At 40.8% G+C, this 6,674-nt stretch overlaps 2 non-coding genes across 2 annotated transcripts; both read left to right on the top strand.

Moving 5' to 3' along the window:
* The first annotated feature begins 1,169 nt into the window (after window positions 1-1,169).
* trnaf-gaa (transfer RNA phenylalanine (anticodon GAA)) lies at window positions 1,170-1,242 on the top strand. The gene has a single exon. It is a non-coding gene; the product is annotated as a tRNA-Phe (tRNA).
* Window positions 1,243-2,373: 1,131 nt separating this feature from the next.
* On the top strand, window positions 2,374-2,446 carry trnaf-gaa (transfer RNA phenylalanine (anticodon GAA)). The gene has a single exon. It is a non-coding gene; the product is annotated as a tRNA-Phe (tRNA).
* Window positions 2,447-6,674: the final 4,228 nt, after the last annotated feature.

Below are 6,674 nucleotides of genomic sequence, written 5' to 3'. Positions count from 1 at the left end.
CCCAGGATCCTGTCTGTCACGTCGTTTCAAAAGCTTTGTCATCTAGGAACCAAGATCCCTGAACAGGATTTAACCGTCCAATGTGGGACAGTTCTGAATTTCTAGGACAGTGGACAGTTTGTCTTGACAGTGCCTTGTTTTGGGGGTGATACTGCCTTTTTTAAAGTTGTTAACATCTTCTGATCTGTTGTTGTGGTTTGGACTTCAGAGGCATGATGAAATAAATCTGTGTGTGTGTGTGTGTGTGTGTGTGTGTGTGTGTGTGTGTGTGTGTGTGTGTGTTTGTCACCGAACTGATTTGTTCAGCAAATCAACACAGTTCTTTCATCCTGCTTGATAATCTCATCAATCCCCTTCTCTTTCACACCCACATGTCCTTCTTTTGGTTCCTGCGCTGATCTGCATTTCCCATCCCTTTAACATTCTCGGGCCTTCCAAAACAAAGTGAGAGGAGGAACGGCTGCAGTACGTGGAGAAAAGGAAAGTCACCTTGGAAAATGACAGAGGAACAAAACCAAGGAGAGAGAGAGAGAGAGAGAGGGAGAGAGAGAGAGTGGGAGGTATGGAGGGGAGATTAGGGGTGGTGGTGCAGGCATGCTAGCTGGCATTAGAACACTGTACAGCATGACTAATAAAGGGGAAGCACAACAGAACCACATGACGGGAAGAAAAAAAAACGAGAAAAACAAACACCAATATTTCATGCTTTCTGAGCAAACACTTGGCCCAGTTTCGACCATTGTCTGAGCTCCATAATGGAAGAGAGAGAAAAAACAAAACAAAACAAAAACAAGAGATGAGCTTTGACAGAACATATTATATCATCTGGTCCGGTGGGGTATTCCAGTTACTGCTATAAACCCTGAAATTGGATGTCAGGGAACCTGTGGGATTCAAGAGCAGCTGATCTGAGTTAGTTCAACATTCTCCGAGGATGTTCTCTCACTGAGCACGATGAAATATGTCTCTAAACATCAGTGAGACCAGTCACATGGTGCTACTATCATCATTGGTTGATCCCAAATGCCTCAAGCTTTACATCATGTTTCCAAATGATGAATGAGATGACAAAATATCTGTGATGAACGTTTTGGTGAAGCTGTTCAAAACTAACCATTGGCTTGTGTATGGTTTAAGTCATTAGCACTCACTTCTCCCTACACGCATGCGCCGAAATAGCTCAGTTGGGAGAGCGTTAGACTGAAGATCTAAAGGTCCCTGGTTCGATCCCGGGTTTCGGCAGAATGAAAGTGCAGGGGCACGTTCGCATTTTGAAACGATAAGCTGAGGTACTGACTCTTCAAATGAAAACGAAAAAAATGTTAAAGGACTGCTATCTGAACGGTCGATAATGTCAGACAGTGATAGATACACAGGCTTTACTTTAACTACTCACAAACATGTCTTGAGATCATGTTCAGCTCGAGGTCTGTGACAGCTTACGGCTAAAATCAGACACAACGGCAAAATACGAGCGAATTGACTATATACATCTGTATACAAACTCTTAAGCACATCACCAAGTGCAGTTCGACCCTTCCGGGTTCAGCGGTCACTCGTTGCAGCGCCAGGTGCAGCTAGCATCTTCGAGCAGTTTTGCTGTTGTTAGCTGTCGGTAGCTACAAGCCTCAAGTTTGATATTCGTGGTTGGCTCTTATGGTGGTCGCAAAAGAGCAATACGGGAGGGACAAAACGTCTGTCTGAACTCAAGAAAATTTGTGAGTACTTTGAAGTCAAAATACACGTTTTGGGTGAAATGTATGGGTTCGGACACAAGCTTTGACATCCATTTAGAATGAAGAAAGAAGGAAGTGCTACTTTTTAACAAGCCTGGCAAAGTGCTAGTGTTTTCCATAAGACTGTCAAACACACAGCAGTCGTGCTTCCATGATGATTCATAGATGCCAAGACATTGATAAACTTTAATTCGTTTTTTTTTTGTAAAGTACTTCAAAACGTTCAGCGACAATACAGAATAGTTTCATGTTAAATTAAAATTTCCTGTAATATATGCATGTAAATCCTCTCAAATGAAGAGGTTTGACGAGTGGCGTGTCAGAAGGGTGTTTTGGTTACTGATGGCGCCACCCTGTGTTCAAACATGGGAACCAGTGTACCTCGTGAAATTTTGGGGCTCCACTTTGTCCGCTGTTAAACACCGCCGTTTGCTTTCTAGCAGTTACATAATTAATCTTTGTTGTGTAAGGCTTCTTTAAAAGCCTGCGGATTTGTGTGAAAGAGAGAGCCTTATATTCTAGAAGATCTGTAAATTAGCTTTCAGTCCCCGCTGCTGCTAACCGACTGTTGTCCAGGATGGAGAACCATTGGGCACATCTCTATAAAAACGATGTGGATATCCTGCAAACTCTATACGCCGAAATAGCTCAGTTGGGAGAGCGTTAGACTGAAGATCTAAAGGTCCCTGGTTCGATCCCGGGTTTCGGCAGCATGTGGGTAACTTTTTAGTATCGCTACGATTAAAACGAACCTTGTTATTTATTACAGCTGAACTACCACTCCATGATAGAAGCACAGTAACAGTGTTTGTAAAGTTGGACTAAATGATGAGAGTTTAGTTTTATAATAGCATAAGGATGTGTTGTGCATGACACTTTACAAGCTTGTATGTCTGCATGCAAATGTTTGTGGTCCACAACAAGGCTGACACAAACTGCCATATCCACAGTACACAGTGTACACACTGTCGAGTGTTTGACACTGTTTAGGCTTCTATCTGTTGATTTGACATTTTAATTAAAGACATTTACTTTATGTAGTATGGAATAAGCAGTCCTGCTCACAGGGAAAATGATACCAGTTCATAGAACCATCACCAGGGGGCGATCTTGACCAGCGAATCATTGAGCAGCTGCCCGATTGGGGATTATAAACTTGAAGCGCACTCAGGCCTATGGTCTACATGGATTATGTTCCATGCTATATTTCCAGAGAAATTCTACATAAGATCAACATAAAAGAGTCACTTAATGTTTAATATTTTAATTCATGTCATATTTATATTATCGTCAACCATTAGTTCATTTATTTCACTGTGCAACACAAAAGTTTATCAGTTTATTTAGTTTCCGTCCTGCTTTATTTGATTTTTCTTTTCAATTTGATTATATAATAATTGATTTTATCACATTTAATGGTTCAAGCAATGAGGTCAAGTGACATGAGCACTAAGATGCGGGAAAGAGAAGTTATTTTGAACCATGGAGAGGCAATTATGCCAATTGCTGCTGTACTATAACTTCAGTATTGCAAACTAGGGATTCATCTAGCATCTCACAAGTTCCATTTTGGTTGACCTAGTTTGGGGGAAGAACCCCTGTGTCCTACAGTTACATATGGGATATATGGCGTATTGGGCTTTATTCATGGAATGTCCTTATGCATAAATTTGTTCTTATATGACATAAGGATCTTTCAGCCCTCAGTTATTGTGTACTGCTTACAGCAATACCTTACGCCCAAAACATGTTTTTTGTCCCAAATACTCAAGTTGATGTCTTGAGCTCACAAAGATGATTTTCCCTCCTGCATCACCTCTCCTCCTCATCGCCTGTTACTCTCAAGCCAATTGTTCAGTATAATTCACAATTCTACAATTCTACAATTTCATTTAGCAGACGCTTTTGTCCAAAGCAACAATTCACATCTTCTTGATCCAGTCGTTTGATCAGTAATGTACAAACACATCGATTTGAGCTCTAAAAACGTACACACAACACTACATACGTATAGTTGCGCGTTTATTCACGGTAGCTCAGAGTGTCACCAGCTGGCACATCCAGTTGAACCAACTTGCTCGTACTCCTCCGTGCTTTTCAAAGTAACAGCAGACAGGAAATGTTGTGGTTTGTTTGTTTTAGCTCTAAACAGATACTCTGTGTGTACCGAGTATACGGCTTGATCACAAAGACGTGGATTAAAATTGGCGGTGCGCCTGAGAATTTGTGAACTTGTGTTTTTTTTGGACAGTTTTGCTGGCGTTAGCCATCAGTCATCATTAGCTTCAAGCTAAACCTATGTGGCTGTTTCTTTATGCATTCTGAAGCCAAAAAGAAGTGATCCATAAGGAAAAATGTTGCTGCGCGCTCAAGACATCTTTTTGTGAATACTTGAAAGGCAAAACACAGTTTTTGTCTGAAGTGTTGCTTGAAGTCTTTTCAAGCCTGGGTGATTGAAAGTCTTGCTCAGACTTGTTATGTGGTCATAATAAGGTCAAAGGAAAGCCAAGTTAATACAGTAAATAAGTGAAATAGCTTGCTAGAAGAGTTCTGTCAATCCTTGCGGGGCAACAACACTGTCATTTGTCATTTTCTTGACTGCACCATATTGACAATTCCTGTGGTTTGCTGTATTTGAAAATGTGTGGGAACCTGATACATTATTCTTGTTATTTAGAAGCCGCACCCTTAGTCCCTCATCCTACACAGTTGGCATTCCTCTTGCCAGCTCCTACTACGCCCCATACCTGTCTGACACTCAGTCTCATGTCTCGTATCCCAAGAGTTTATCTCACTCTGTTGATGTGATAACCAAATGAGTGAGCCACGTTACCTCTAATAAGCCAATGTATATTTATGGGGCAGCAAATATTCGATAATGACAACTTGCTTGTGGCGAAAACCTCTAAACTTCGCTTTACATCTTGCAAACTCATCAAAGAAACATTTCTATTTTTTGCAAAAGGTTTTAATAGATTTAGAAACAATCCCCTCCCTGGACCCCTTTTATCTGAGAGCGTTGACCTTTGCACACATTAACTGTTATTTATCTTTTCAACTTTGCTTCTCTTTTGACATTTCTTTACCTCCCCTATCCGTGTCTTTGGCCACGACCACTCTTCAGTTTATTTATATACACCTTTCCCAAGAGAGTGCGAACCCAGTGCACTCTGAACATGACACGTGAGGCGTTTTTGTGTTTGTGTGTCTGTATGTTTTTCATGCAGACAGGAAAGGGGTGTGTAGCTGGACGAGTTGTGGTTTAAGACATGTTTGTATCTATGTGCTGAACATGGAGTCTAGAAAAAAGGCTGAGGTTGTACATTATAAGAAATTTTAAGTCGATTTAAACTGTTGAATGTAAATCATTTACTGCAATGTAATTTTTCTGCAGAAAGCATGGGAAAGTACTTGAATGGAAAAGTATGTATAAAACATGTTTTGAGGAGACAGTGATTCCAAACATGTAACTGTCGTGTTGTTATGAAACAGACCACAAAATGAGGCGGTTGTTCCAAAAGTCTGGCTTGAACCCGTGATGTCGTTGAAAGAGCAGCAGAACATGGAAACAAGCATTGTTTAGGATTTGAGATGTCACGCGCATGAAGTCTCTCGTAAGGTCACTCATCATTGATTGTTGCATTGAGAATTAAAACCCACTTATTGATAACTGATCCCAAATGTGCCGAATTCTTTTTGAGTAAATTTTGTGGTGCAAAAGTGAATGTGATGTAAGCCGTTTTCAATCACAGGACCAAAATAAAAAACGAGGAACTAGTGAATTTTTTGGTGATGTGCTGGTATTTTGCGGTTTTCAGTATTTACCAATGTTGCTATCATCTGTGTAAGAACAAGTTTACATGATATTTAAATTTGTACTTAGTGAAAAATACATAGAAGCATTGCAACTTTTTTGCATTCTTTTCAAAACATGGAGACGCCCATACATCATATATTTACTGAAATTTGCTCATCATCTCTTCAGAAAACAAGAAGAGATGATGAGCAAAACAGGGCCATTACCTGCTCTTTGGACTGATACAAATATTTGTTTCAAACACGACCAAAATCTGCTGATATCGATGACTACCGCTCCTGTGTATCCCTACTAAAGACCAGTTTATCGTGCAATCGGGGACAAAAGCAGCAAATGACACTCAACTAAAAATCACCTCATTTTGCCACTTTATTTTTTTTAATTAAAGGAGCACGTCAACTTTTTGGAGAGAGGTCCATTTGCCCTCCCCAGAACCAGACAAGAAGATAGATCCCATTCTGAGACCCACTAAGACGCCCAGCCTGCTAGTTAGCTTTGCACAATGAACGGTTGTCAATGAGCTAGTTAGCTTGATGCTCTGATTAACAAGTGAATGAGACCACAGCTGTCATCTTGTATCACTTTGAGCATAATTGTAACTAAATGCATTAATGACGGTCCAGTGAACCAGCACATAAAATATTAGAACCCCAGAACCTAAATGGAATTCTTTATCAATGCTGTGAATTTCCTTTTGTTATGTCAAAGTTTTGCTGTGCTGCGTTTTCTTTGTTTGTCCATTGGTGTGACTGAGACACCAGAGGACTCAGATGTCTTAGACTCAGCAGTTGTGTCGAGTTTGTGTGTCAGCATTAGACAGAGCATATGATAAGAACTTTGTTGAACCGTGCAGAAACACAGAATAGTTCCCCTTCCTGCTTTTACCCTGCCCACTCCCTAAGTGCACTTCCTCTTTTCTGTGGTTAGATCGCCCTCACGTAGCCTCCATTGTACTGGCTCTCGGAACTCACATTGAATTTGGGTGGGAAACAGGATGAGTAGCACCCCCAGAGGAACACATGAGCTGAAGTCAGAGAAAGTGAGAGACAAGACACACTAGGGCAGCCAGAGACGGATATGGTTGCTGTCATCAAGGGGAGACTGTGGTCTCTGTGTTCTCT

The sequence above is a fragment of the Aulostomus chinensis genome, chromosome 3, assembly GCF_037954235.1.
Source record: "Aulostomus chinensis isolate RoL2024-O1b breed Wild chromosome 3, RoL_Achi_v1.0, whole genome shotgun sequence".
NCBI lineage: Eukaryota > Metazoa > Chordata > Actinopteri > Syngnathiformes > Aulostomidae > Aulostomus > Aulostomus chinensis.
This window is presented reverse-complemented; position numbering and strand designations above follow the sequence as displayed.